Source organism: Trachypithecus francoisi, unplaced genomic scaffold, assembly GCF_009764315.1.
Source record: "Trachypithecus francoisi isolate TF-2019V2 unplaced genomic scaffold, Tfra_2.0 Contig01554, whole genome shotgun sequence".
In the NCBI taxonomy this organism is placed as follows: domain Eukaryota; kingdom Metazoa; phylum Chordata; class Mammalia; order Primates; family Cercopithecidae; genus Trachypithecus; species Trachypithecus francoisi.
Genome location: NW_022681439.1, coordinates 3622821 through 3636540, shown reverse-complemented (window position 1 = coordinate 3636540; position 13720 = coordinate 3622821). Strand labels below are relative to the sequence as shown.

Sequence of the window (13720 nt, the reverse complement as noted above, 5' to 3'; positions counted from 1 at the left end):
AGAGTCGTGTGACTTGTCCAGGGTCACAGGTTGTTAATGACAGAACTTCCCTTAGGCTGAGGTCCCCTCACTGCCCAGCCCTGCCTGAGGACTAAGACCCCAGCCTCAGAAAGAGGCCCTCCCGCCACTGCAGCCGTACTCACAGCACCCGCATGCTGGGCACCGCAGACCGAGGTGCTCGGTCTCTTCTTCCTCTTCTGCCCAGAACAACTTTACAGAAAAACAAAGCATTGCCTTGGGAATATTTCAGCATTGTTATTTGCCCCTGAGGTTTCTAGGAACTCTGGACTTTTTAAGTATGATAAAGCTCACATGCCTGTTACTTCTGTACAAATGGAGCCTTCTGGGAAGATGGTCACAATGGTGGAGCTGGGGAGACTTGAGCTGGAATGGTGGTTCCCTCCCTGACCTCCTTGTGAACTGTGGTTTCCTTGCCTGCAGTAGAGATAATACGAGATACTAGATAATACCAGTCATGCCTCAGGGTCATTTCAGGGGTTAAACTAGACATTGCACAGTGCCTGGCACCATAGGAAAAAGGTCTTTTCTTTTCCTCCTCCTTCTAACAATTTTCATTTATTTCTGTATAAATGAGAAATAGAGAAATGGATGATAGAGAGAAAACTAGTCATTCATGTGTTTATTTTATTATCAGAAAGTATGTGTAGAAGTTGAACTGGCTACACCCAGCAGGTGGCCATGAGCAGCAGGGGGAAGAACTAGGGGCGAGTCTGCCCTTCTGAAGCCCAGTCTGATGTGGGCAATGCCTTTCTGGCCTCTCTTGACAGCAAGAGATCTTCTGGCGTGTTTCACTCTTTAGCTCTTTAGGTTCTGCTGGGCGTAAGGGCTCAGAAGATGTCAGGATGCTCTCTCTTTCTCTCTCTCTCTGTTTTTCCCTTAGTTCTCATTACCTCGGGCTTATTCCCTTTTTACTGCAAATGGGCTTTCTCCAGACTCTGGAAACTTCAAGCTTATATCCTCCCAGCTGAGCTGCTCCTGAGGAAAAGACCCTATTTCTCCAAATGTCTGTGTTTACATCCCATGAAAATATTCTGATTGGCCTTTTGTGGCCCAGTGCACATCCCCAGGCCCAGTCACTACTGCCAGAGTAAGGGCTAAAATGAATGTCTTTTTCTGGGTGTCGTGAGTGCTCCTGGGTCTGGGGTGAAGGGCAGGTGCTGTGACTCATTGTCACTTCAGAACCACCTGAAATTAGACAGCAGTGATGTCCACAGAAGGGATGCTGGAAAAAGATAGATCTGTTTACCCAACAGGCACATCAGAAATGTGACTCAGTAAAACCATCCAGCAGGTGCACTGCTGCACCTGAGAGTGGGCAGAAAAGTGCTCAGATCGAAGTTTGAAGGGAGGAAGCCGTCAGCTCCGTTTAGAAAAGCACAGAAGACTGTCGAGTGAGGTGCTGTTTGACCCAGGTTTGAAGACTGAGTCAAATTCAAACATAAGGCTACTGGGGAAGGATGAGACATAAAGTTGAGACTGGCCTCCTAAACTACCCCATCTCAGCTCAGGAAAGATGACTCAGCTACCAGAAGCATTCTGACTTTGAAAGTCTTACCCATGAAGCTGTGGGAGGTCTTCTGCTGGGGAGATGTCATCTGGAGCTATGAACGACTCTGGCTGGACTTTGTTCACTGACTTCACCACATCAGCGTCATCAGCACACACTGAACATCTGCTGTTTGCAGGGCCCTGTGCTCAGCATACAAAAGGTGCAGCAGTGTCCTGCCCCTCAAGGAGTTCATGTCTGGTCAGGAAGACAGGACCACAGACTCCCACAGTTCAAGGTCATGCGGGCCAGTGTGCAGTCAGCATGAGGAAAGCAAGTGCCCGGAGAATTCAGAGAAAGGTGGCCTGGAAGGTGGGGAATCTGAGAGGGCTTCAGGGAGGAGGTGAGCCCTCAGATGAGCTTTCAGGCAGTGCAGGCCCTAGCTCACCAGTGAGGGCCAAAGACAAGGACAAAGGGCCAGATGGACTGCCCAGAAAGTCCTCTTCATTCATTCATGTACTCACTGTCTTACTCAGCAAGTTTCCTGAGCACCCACTGTGTGCCGGGCACTGCTCTGAGTGCCGGGGTCACAGTCAGGAACAGAATTCGGAAGCTCCTGCCTGCTAGGAGCTGGCATTCTCAAGGGTGGGACACACAGACACCAACCAACATCATGGAGTGAGTGATGAACTCCAGGAAGCACCAGGGAGGCGAGTGCTGGGCTCCATCCTGTGGCCCAGGCTGGGGTTTGCGTGGAGGTGACGTTCAAGCAGAACCAGGCATGAAGCAGCCAGCATATGACATTGTGGCACAGCATCAACCTCCTTCAGAAGAGACCGTCAAGTTCTCACAAGGGTGTGCAGCAGGGAGGGGAAACCCAGGTAGCAAACAGGAGGCTTCCAGGAAGGGGGAAGGCTAGTGCTGCCTGGCTGGACAACATGTGCTGGAGAGAATGCTCGCCCGGCAGTGTAGCCCACAGGGTGCTTGGAGAAAACCCCAGGGGCACTGTCCTGTGGAGCCCTGATCCCGCCCACTTCCCTAACCCAGCCCCACCTACTTCCCTAACCCAGCCCCACTCACTTCCCTTAACCAGTCCCACTCACTTCCCTAACCCAGCCCCATCCACTTCCCTAACCCATACCCCCCACTTCCCTAACACAGCCCCACCCACTTCCCTAACCCAGCCCCACCCACTTCCCTTAACCAGTCCCACCCACTTCCCTAACCCATACCCCCCACTTCCCTAACCCAGCCCCATCCACTTCCCTAACCCATACCCCCCACTTCCTAACCAGCCCCACCCACTTCCTTAACCAGTCCCACTCACTTCCCTAACCCAGCCCCATCCACTTCCCTAACCCATACCCCCCACTTCCCTAACACAGCCCCACCCACTTCCCTAACCCAGCCCCACCCACTTCCCTTAACCAGTCCCACCCACTTCCCTAACCCATACCCCCCACTTCCCTAACCCAGCCCCACCCACTTTCCTAACCCTACCCCCCACTTCCCTAACCAGCCCCACCCACTTCCTTAACCAGTCCCACCCACTTCCCTAACCCATACCCCCCACTTCCCTAACCCAGCCCCACCCACTTCCCTAACCCATACCCCCCACTTCCCTAACCCAGCCCCACCCACTTTCCTAACCCATACCCCCCACTTCCCTAACCCCCAGCCCCACCCACTTCCCTAACCCATACCCCCCACTTCCCTAACCCAGCCCCACCCACTTTCCTACCCATACCCCCCACTTCCCTAACCCAGGGCCCCACTCACTTCCCTAACTCAGCCCCGCCCACTTCCCTAACCCAGCCCCACCCACGTCCCTAACCTAGCCTCACTCTCTCCCCTAATCCAGCCCCACTCATGTCCCTAACTCAGCCCCAAGCACACCCAGAACACACACCCCACACTCATATAGTCACACACCTAGCAGGGCAACTACCCACACACACACTCATACACCCAGCAAGGCAACCGCCCCCCACACTCACACTCACACACCCAACAGGGCAGCCACCCCACACACAGCAGGGCAACCACCCTGCACTCACACACACACACCCAGCAGAGCAACTACCCACACACACACTCATACACCCAGCAAGGCAACCACCCCCCACACTCACACACACACACCCAGCAGAGCAGCTACCCCCACACACTCATACACCCAGCAAGGCAACCACCCCCCACACTCACACACACCACCCAGCAGAGCAGCTACCCCCACACACTCATACACCCAGCAAGGCAACCACCCCCCACACTCACACACACTCACACACCCAGCAGAGCAACCACCCCTCACACCCACACTCACATACTCACACACCCAGCAGAGCAACCACCCTCCACACACACTCACGCAAGGCAACATTCCCACACTCACACTCAGAGCAAGGCAACCACCCCCCACACTCACATGCATACACCCAGCAGAGCAACCATCCCACACACTCACTTGCACTCACACACACCCAACAGGGCAACCATCCCCCACACTCACACACACACACCCAGCAGAGTAACCACCCCTCACACTCACACTCACACACACAGCAAGGCAACCACCCCACACTCACACTCATACACCCAGCAGAGCAACCATCCCACACACTCAGTTGCACTCACACACACCCAGCAGAGCAACCACCCTCCACACTCACACTCACGCAAGGCAACCATCCCACACTCACACTCAGAGCAAGGCAACCACCCCCCACACTCACACACACCCAGCAAGGCAACCACCCACCACACTCACACTCACATACCCAGCAGAGCAACCACCCCCCACAGTCACACACACACACACCCAGCAGAGTAACCACCCCATACACACACTCACACAAAGTAACCACCCCACACACTCATACACAGCAAGGCAACTACCCCCCACACTCTCACTCACACACCCAGCAGGGCAACCAACCCCCACACTCTCACAGCAACGCAACCCCACCACATTCTCTCTCACACACACGCACACACACACCCCAGCAACCCATCCCTGCCACGCGCAGCACTGGGGCCAGGGTCAGGTCTCGGCAGGATGTCATCTCCATGTCAGGGCTTCCGACACTGGCTCTTACCAAGGGTTGGAATGTAGATGAGGCTGGAAAAGCAAGAGATGAGTGCCAGGGCCAGACAGCAGGGTCCCTCCTGCTCGGTTGCCATGGCAACCCCGGAGGAGGAGGGGACCACTAGGGCAGCCTGGCTACCGGCAGCAGCTCTGTGGGGCCCAGGGCTGTGTCCCAGTCCTCTTGGCTGCTGCCTGGTCAGTGCTGAGCCCAGCCAGAGGCCAGCCCAGTCCTGCCTGGTCCTCTGGGTGAGATAAGTGTTTCTGGTTAAACCCAGGCAGAAAAGCCTGCACACCCCAGGCCCGCCTCCCTCGGCCGACTGTGGACCCGTGTCCCAGACCTCCTGACCTCTCACCAGAAAAAAGGGATTCGCCTCTTCAGAAAACAAAAGGAAAAGATGCGGGCATGAGCTTTGCCCGGCACCACCCTGAATTTTCTGAAACCACTTAGAGCCTCTGCACTCCTTTGGCTGTGGGGCTGGCCTCACTGTTCTCTGGCCTCTGAAGCCACCCCAGGTCTCAGCTCATGGCCCCTGCCTTTGTCTCCGGTTGAAATCAGGGCTGTGTCCTCTGCTGATGGGCCTGGCCTGGCTGAAACTGCAACATCAGGGCAAGGTAGAGTGGAGATGCCTCTTCCCGCCACCCCGTCACCCGACAGGTGTTGACGGAGGAGTCAGAAGACGCTGTCCTTGAGTGAAGCTACGACTCTCTCTGATGCGGAGTTTTAGGCTTGGTGGCATGCACAGCAGGCTTAGCAGAGGAAACAGAGCACTTTGCACACACACATGGGCCTCCGCCCACCAGCCAAGCCCACCCTGGCTTTGGCAGCAGAGCCATGGGCAACCCAGACAGTGTCAGGGGCAAGAAAGCGAGACCAGCACTAAGGACATCCTATCCCCCAAGACCTGCCCTACTGAGGATCCTGCAGGGCCCTAAGTCACAGTGTAGCTAATTCTTCCTTCCAGAAATTTCTGGGAGCTCCCAGTTATACCTGCAGATGGAAAGCTTTCCACATGGGTGATAGCCAGTCCTGTCCAGATAGTAGGTTCTAGAAGATGGCACAGCAACCGCAAGGAGTATGGGCAGTAGGCTCTGGGCTGTCACTGAGGAGCTCTGGGCCCTAGGTTGGTCACATAGGCTGCCACCTCGGTTTGCTGCATGATAGGATAAGAAGACCCAGCCTTCCCTGCAGTGTAGATATGCTCCAGTGTAGACATGCTCCATAAACTCAGTGAAGGTGGTTCTGGTGAGGAGTGGCCAGTGTCACAGGTCAGCACAGAACCAAGACAGAGCTGACTATCTCCGGGGGTAACTTGATTCCCAGAGGACACTCTTGCTTTGTTCTATTTGAGTAGACCGTGGAGAGGATCACAGAACCTCTGACCCGGTCTTGGTCCCCAGCTCAGCCTTCCTGGCTCCTGCTGCAGCCCTCCCCTCCACCTCCACAGGGAGCTGTGCACCTCCTGGTTTCAGTCCTTGCCCTGCCAGGTACAGTCTGAGTGCTGTTGGGCCTGTGCCTTATCATCTCTATGCCTCTGTTTCTTCATCTGTGTAATGGGACAATCAGTGTATACTTCACAAGATTCTCATGCAAATAAGTGAGGTGCTATCTCTTTATAGTGCCTGGCATATATTGAGTGCTTGATACATATTAGCTGTTTGACATGTTACTAAAATGTCATTTAGAGTCAGGCATGGTGGCACATGGGAGACTAAGGCAGGAGATCACCTGACCCCGGGAGTCTGAGGCTGCAGTGAGCTGTGATTGTGCCACTTGCACTCCAGCCTGGGCAACAGTGAGACCTCATTTCAATAACAAAGTTATTTAGTAGGAAAGTTATTAAGAAGGGGCAGGATTTGAGTTGCATTTTAGAAGGATAACTGGCAGTAGGACAGAGGAGAGGAAGCCTGGAGGAGGAAGCTCTGTGGAGACGGGGACAGCGTCCACGTCCCCAGGCTCAGGCGGAGGGGTCAGGAGTGCAGGGGTATGGGGGGCAGCTGTGATGAAGGGGACGGAGGGTGAAGATTGCCCCAGCTTTCCTGCCTCAGACCTGTGTTCTGGGAACCCACTGGCCTCTGTGGCCTCCGCTCTCTCCTGTGTGGAGTCAGAAGGATGTGAGACCTGAATGTGTGTGCTGACACTTGGTGAACTTTAAGGTGACCTACCATTGCTCTGCCCATGCTGGCGCTGGGGAACACATCTGCAGATTCCCCCAGCATTCACAGGTGCTAAGTAAAGCACCCTTTTTCCTGGGCCAGGATCTCAGGCCATCATGTCTGTTTATGGGAGTTTGGGCACTGGTTTCATGAGAAAAGTTACCCATTTCCTCACCTGTAAAGTGGGGATTTTAATAGGGTTAGTGCCCCTCTTTCAAGCTGCAGGAACAGACCCGAGGCAACCTCGAGGGGTGGAGGCTGACGATGAGAAGGGAAGGAGCCGCAGGTAGAGGAAGCAGCAGCCTGCAGGAGACAGATGCAGCCCGGGCTCATTCCTCCGTACTCTATCTGCCTCTGCTCACCCCTTTCTCCCTCTGGGGACTGTCACAGTCCTGAAACAGCCCAGAGGCGACACTCCCAAAACAGCACAGCTTGCCAGGCTGGTCGGCCCTTCAGTTGTTTGCCCTGATGTGCGGCTGTAGCCCAGCTGGGCTGGTCCCATGACCCAGCATGTATCCATTTTGCACAGGGAACCATGGGTGGCATTTCTGCCAGAGGAGCAGAGCAAGGGTAAATTCACTCATATGGGAAATTGTCATTCTGTCCTCATCAAGCATAGCCTGTCATGGATTGTGATTTAGGAGACAAGTCAACTCTGAATGTGGACAGACTCAGTAAGATTTCATTAGGAGGACAGCGACCATCCATCCTGTGGTTCTCAATGGGAGGTCGCACCGCCCCCCCCCCCGCCCCCCACCACCAAGGCACAGGTGGAATGGTTGGGGAGGGAGCCTTTGGGTTGTCATGACATTTTATGACACTGGTTTGCTCTCAGTTATATATTTTCCTTCCCAAATGAGTTGTGCTTCCTGTCTCATTTCAGTTAGGGCTCTTGGTTGGGAGCAAGAGAAAATGACACTATTGTAAAGCTGCCAGGCGCCCACAGAATTGGCAGGAGGTAAAGACCAGAAAACAGGCAGAACCCGGGCAGATCCAGAAGGCAGAGGCAGGAGGTCCCGGACCAGTCCTTCAGCAGAGACAGTTTGGCTAAGAGGATGCCACCGCCCCTGCACTTCACATCTGCCTCCAGGGCTGGTTCACAGATGCGCCCTAACCATCTCTTCCTCTGAGACTCACACACACCCAATTCAGAGTCGGGGCCTGAGCAGCTGACTGGCCAAGCTCGGGTCACATGCTCACACCTGGTCACCAGGGCATAAGCCAGGAAGAGGAGGACATGGTCCTCTGGCTGCAGAGAAGGCTGCACAGCCTGCCTGCTGCTCTGCACAAAATGGGGAGCTCCCTCTACACAAGAAAGGAGAGGGGGTTGGATATGGCAAACAGACAGTTCAACAAAAGACAAACAATAGCAAGCATCCACTGTGCTCTTTCGTATTCCTTCTCCAGTGCGTGCTGTGTCAGTCAGTTACGAATGTCAGAAATCCCACTCAAAGTAGCTGAAGCATAAAAGGCGGAAGGTATACGCTGTGTAATCCAGGCAGGGCGGGTCGCTTTCCACAGGGCCCAGCTGCTGGCCTCCAGCTCCTTGCCACTGGGCTCTGACAGCCAGGTGGCCACACTGTCTGCTTGGCTTGGCTTGGCTTGGCTCGCCAGGTAGACCCTTTCCCCATATGTGGTGAGCACGGTGGCCCCAGCGGCCCCGGCCAGCTCAGAGCAAGGCTGGCCTCTGGGTGGTTCTGGCACCAGAACTTCATCCAGTGTCTCCCCACACCCCAGGAGAAAGGGAACCCCAGGGATGGGCTCCCATGGGAAAGGGAGTGCACTTTCCAGAAGAGGGAGGAAGCTGCTGGATGGAAATGACCTCATCCTGCACTGGACCCCAAGGAGGCCCTCGTGCTAGGTCTGTCACACCAGACTGTCCCCTCCAACTCCAGCACAGAGGTCGGCATGAGCTTCGGCTGTTCCTGTCTTTGTCCCACTGCAGGCCCAGAGCCTGCACACCTGTGTCTGGACACTTGTGGTCAGGGCAGACAGGGTGGGTGGCATCTGTGGGGACAGGAGGGGAGGTACCATCCTAGGAAGCCTGGGTTTCTTTTTCCACTTCTCTGAGCCCATCCAAGCTGGCTCAGATTTGAGTAAGGACAGGTCTCTGTGAGTGGGAGGAAATCTGTTTTATTGGCTCATTCATTCCACGGCATTTAAAGAGAGCAGCATTGTGCTAAGTACTGGAGGGTCCAGCATGAAAGGCTTGGTTCTCGCCCTGAAGTTGAGAGTCTGGTAGAGGCAACCATTGACAAAGACCCTGGGTGTAAGTGCTGCGGCTTAAGAGGGGCGGTAAGCCCAGTGGTTAGGGGCCAGATCAGAGCCAGACTGCAGAGGTTCAAATCCCAGCTTCACCACTTACAAGCTCTGTGGCCTCAGGCAAGGTACCGAACCTGTCTGTGCCTCAGTCTCTTCATCTGTAAAATGGGGATGATGATACCCCAGATTCCTAGGGCTGTTGTGAAGATCAAATGTGTTAATATATGGAAAGCTTTGAGCACCACCCCTCGTGTTGTGTTGTGTAAGCGTTAGCTAATGTTGTCATGATGTAATTGTTTCTCCAACGTGCCCCGGTTGTCCTGGGTACACACAGCTCAGCCTGGGCAAATCAAGCAAAACTTCCTACAGGAGAAAATCCCTGAGAACTAAAGCATAGAAGGGAGGGAAGGACTTTCTAGGCTGGAGGAAAGCTTGTGCCAAGTGAGGGGTGTGAGAGAGTATGGTGTTTGGCGGGACAGGAGTGCTAGGTCGGCGTTTGGAAAGATTGTGTCTTATGGAGAAGAAAGGAAAGGATTCTAGTGGAGGATGCTAGGCTGGAAGGAACAGCAGGAGCACGTGAGGAGAGCGGAGGTGTGGAGGGGATGGGTCAGCAGTGCCTGCATCTTCCCCTGCCCCTGGGAGCCCATCAAGGAAGTGGATTTGACAGTTTTCCAGGTGAACAGATTAGGTCATAATGAGGCAAAGTGTTGGCTGAGCTGCCCCCACCTGGCTCCTCCAGCAGCCAGAGGAATTAGCTCATGATTGGCGAAGGCTCCTTCAAGGAGCCGCTGTGGGCCAGGGAGCCAGGGAGCGTGTTGGAACAGCAGTCCCTGTGTGTGGCATGGGTCGTCGGCGCTGGCACAGAGCTGCAGAAAGGCTGACACGCCTCCCAAGGGCTTGTCCCCACTGCTGCTGGGTGGCCTGCCTGGAGGGGCCTGCCTGGGCCTGGTGGGATTACAGGGTCTGATTTCGTTTTTCTAGACACCCTGGGTCCCAGGTCTGGCAGCGTCCTTTGGCTTCCTTCTCTGGCTCCTCCACCCCCAGGAACAACCCAGGTTACGTGTAAAGAAAGCCCGTTCCTCCCGGGGACTGGGCCCCAGGAGTCCTTGTTTGTCAAGCAGGGAGACCTCCACTGCTTTTCCAGCCCAGGAAGCCGCCCAGTGCTGGTATCTGCTCCCCGGCACCCAGCCAGCACCTCTCTGCCAGCTCAGGCCGGGTCCAGCTCAGTGCCCAGTGAGCAATGACAAGCGTTTCTGCTGTCACGTCCCTGGGCCTGTGTGGGTGACATTCCAGCTCAACTCCTGTGCCTAGTGGGAGGGAAGAAACCCCTTTCGGCTTCTTCAGGCACCAGGACACCCAGGGGGACAGTGCTCCCCAGACACTGATGACCAGGAAAACACATGCTGACTCAGCAACTCCTCATGGCCTGGCTGTGCTGGGGGCAGTCCCGTTCCTGCCATCTGCAGGTGACCATGTGCTCTAAAATGGTGACTCCCTAACTCAGGTCTCTCCACGTTGCACACACGCTATTCAGGTGGGTACAGCTCTCTACAGCTGAAAGAGAGCTTTCACATACAAGGTTCCATAGATCCTCAGCCACTCCACAGATTAGGAAACTGAGGCCATGAGGAGAGGACTGAGCCTGGATGCTCGGCTTCTCAGCAGTGCTTTGACCAGAAACCAGGCTTTTGGGGCCTGGCCTTGGTCTGCCATGCAAAGAGCACATGGTGGAGTCTCCCCCACACCCCGAGCTGTGGTCGGGGCATTTACAATGTGAGCAGAGAGGGAAGGGAGTGGGCATGGAATGGTTTTAGTAAGTGGAGCTGTTCTCTCCCTTCTGTGGCAGAACAGACTCCACTAAGTTTTGAGACCTGAAAATCTGGGGGAGGTGGGATCAACTGACTTCGTGTCGTTTGGTGTCCAGGGAAGGATGTGAGGGTGCAGGGATTGGCTCTGGCCACCCAGCAGGTCAGAGAGCGACAGGGCGGCTGCTCAGTGCAGTTGGAGGGGCATGATCTGTGATGTGACGGTGACATAACTCTGATTGGTTACGTCATCTTAATTTTAAACAGTGTGACTAGGGCTACATGACTGTGTCTAGGGCTTCCTGTAGACCAGGCAGTGTGCTGAGAGCTCACATTTGTAACCTTATTAAATCCCTTGAATGACCTCCGAGGTAGATGTTAGTATCGCCAGAACTGGCCTCAAGGTCGTGGGCCGTGGTACAGGGCCCCTCGCGTGGGTTCATGCTCTGCTGTCACTGTCTTGAAATTCTTAGAACTTTTTAAACAAGGAGCCCCGCATCTTCATTTCACACGGAGCCTTGAAAATTATGTAGTTATTCCGGTTGCTCTCATTTCTCAGAAGAGGACACAGAGGCCCAGAGTGGTCATGAAGCAATGTGCCAATGTCACAAAGCCAGTGGCTGCCCTGGAGCTCTAACCCCAGAGCCCACACTCTCTGGAGTAGAAAGAGGCTGAGACAGAGTCAAATGACTGTGCCCAGGTCCAGCTGCTGGCACCTGCCTGTGACCAGGGGGTGAGGCGTTCAGCTGCCCTAGCCTCACCTAGCCATTTCTCCTTGGTGAAATGGGGTGATCTCACCTGCCTCTGGGGGCTACTTTGGGGCTCACATGGGCCAATGTGTACACTATGTTTTCTACACTTCACTAAGCTCAGCAGATCTGAGGACTAGCTGGTCACAGTTCACAGGGGCGGGGCTGCCACCCCTGCCACCAGATAGTCCTGACATGGTCTATGCAGGCCTTCACCTGAGGTCAGGATTTCCAGACCAGCCTGGCCAACATGGTGAAATCTCGTCCGTACTAAAAATACAAAAAATTAGCTGGGCATGGTGGCGGCTGCCTGTAACCCCAGCTACTTGGGAGGCTGAGGCAGGAGAATCGCTTGAACCCAGGAGGCGGAGGTTGCAGTGAGCCAAGATCATGCCATTGCACTCCAACCTGGGTGACAGGAGTGAAAACTCCGTCTCAAAAACAAAACAAAACAAAAGCCAAAAAAACCGAAACCAATGATTGACGTAAATTCCCTGCAATACAGTTACAGACTTGTAGCAGTTTCCTACCCAACAGGAGCCCCTCACCCAGCAGCGGCAGCAGCAGTGGGATGGCCTGGTGGGCGAGGGGTGGGCCACCATGGCTCCTCATCCACGGTATCTGCTCACAGAACTCGGGGAGGGAAGGTGCCGCTCATCCGCCTGCAGTTGAATACTCTCCAGGAAGCTTTGATGGATCTAATCAGAGCCCTCCTGCCAGGGAGAAGGAAGCCCTGTAGGTACAGCTGCCCCAGACACGCTCGAAACAGATCCTGGCACCTCAGCAAAGAGGCAGACGGCGCCTGGGAGGGGCCTCAGAAAGCAGCCGATAAGTCTTTAGATTTGGACAGATTCTGACCGTGAAACTGCACGGAAGACTCCCATGAGTACATTTCGCATTTGCAGACTTAGCGTGCTAAGTCTTCAGAGAGTGCCTGTGAATTTTAGTTCTGCCAATCTGCTAGAGCATAGGAGGTTGGTATTTATCACCCCCATTTTACAGATGAAGAAAATGAGGCTTAGCAAGCCCGACAAGACCTAGAACTAGGCCATCTGATCCCAAGTCTAGTGTCTGCATCTGGAGACAGCGGTTCTCCACCTGGCTGCACACTCAGATCACCGGGGGAGCGGACACTGCTGTCTGAGTCCCATCTCAGACCAACTGAACCAGAATCCAGCTCCTCAGGGGGATTCTCACTTGCTCCAAGCAGACCTGGAGGTGACAGCGGGTTTCTCTGCTTACCAGTTGGGGTGGACTATTCCTTCTCATTCTCCATGGATGCCCCTCGCCAGGGCAGGCTCATAGCATAGGGTGGCAGAGGTCGGGCAGCAGGACGTCCTCCGGTCACGTCCCCACTGCAGGCTGGGGCTAAGGAAAAGGTCTGGGCTGGAAAGTTCTGCTCTTCCTTCTTGAGTATCTGCGTGCCACGTCGGAGAGGAATCCCAGGACACCCCGAGGTGTTCCTGCTCACTGTTCAGCTTTTGCCACCCTCATCTTAAATCTTTTCCCTTCTATCCTCACCTCCCTTCTGCCCACTTCCCCTCACTCCAAACAAGTCATTATGGCTATGGCTACTCCATTCCTTTTTTTGTTTGTTTGGCCGGGATGTTTTTAGTCATTTACAAGTCAGTAACAATCCCTCTTTCTTTCTCCTTTTTCACCCCAAGGGTGGCCTACTCTCCAGGCTGCTGAGAATCGTACTTTTCTTCCTTTAAGCTTTATCTTGAACATCATTCCATGTCAATTCATTCTTTTTTATAGCCACATGTCCCCCAGCACAGATTTTTTTTTAAACACACCCTGAAAGTCCAGGGCTTACCGCTTGGGTCCAAATCAAAGATCTCCTACTCTGATTCACCCATCTCTGCTGCCTGACAGAGTCTGGAGGCTGTGGTCTCTTCTTACTGGGAGTTAGGTTTCCACCCTATGTCTGATGTTAACGTAGGAGCCTTGGCTTATGCCTCCTCTCTGGAGATGAGGAGGCCAAATCAGATCCCGTAGCTGAAGTCCTTACCAAACAGGTGCTGCCATGCGGGCACTTAGGTGAGCACAAGAAGCCTCGTTCTAGAACAATGAGTCACAGCCTGCTCGCTTAGCCATCCAGCCCAGATGCCACCGCCTTCTTCCCTTCACAGCTGCAGGTTTATTTGCTTCT

The 13720-nt window shown here is 54.4% G+C and overlaps 1 protein-coding gene across 6 annotated transcripts in view; it reads left to right on the top strand.

Annotated features, from left to right (window-relative positions):
• Positions 1-13720, top strand: part of FAM167A (family with sequence similarity 167 member A) — a 54166-nt gene that overhangs the window by 15457 nt on the left and 24989 nt on the right. The window contains exon 2 of one of the 6 annotated variants that reach the window (XM_033177063.1): positions 12634-12783. The exons of 4 other annotated variants lie outside the window; for them this stretch is intronic. The gene's annotated coding sequence lies outside the window, so the exon portion shown is untranslated. Of the gene's footprint in view, positions 1-12567; positions 12784-13720 lie in introns of all 6 variants that reach the window. One more of the 6 variants, XM_033177062.1, reaches the window with a different exon arrangement.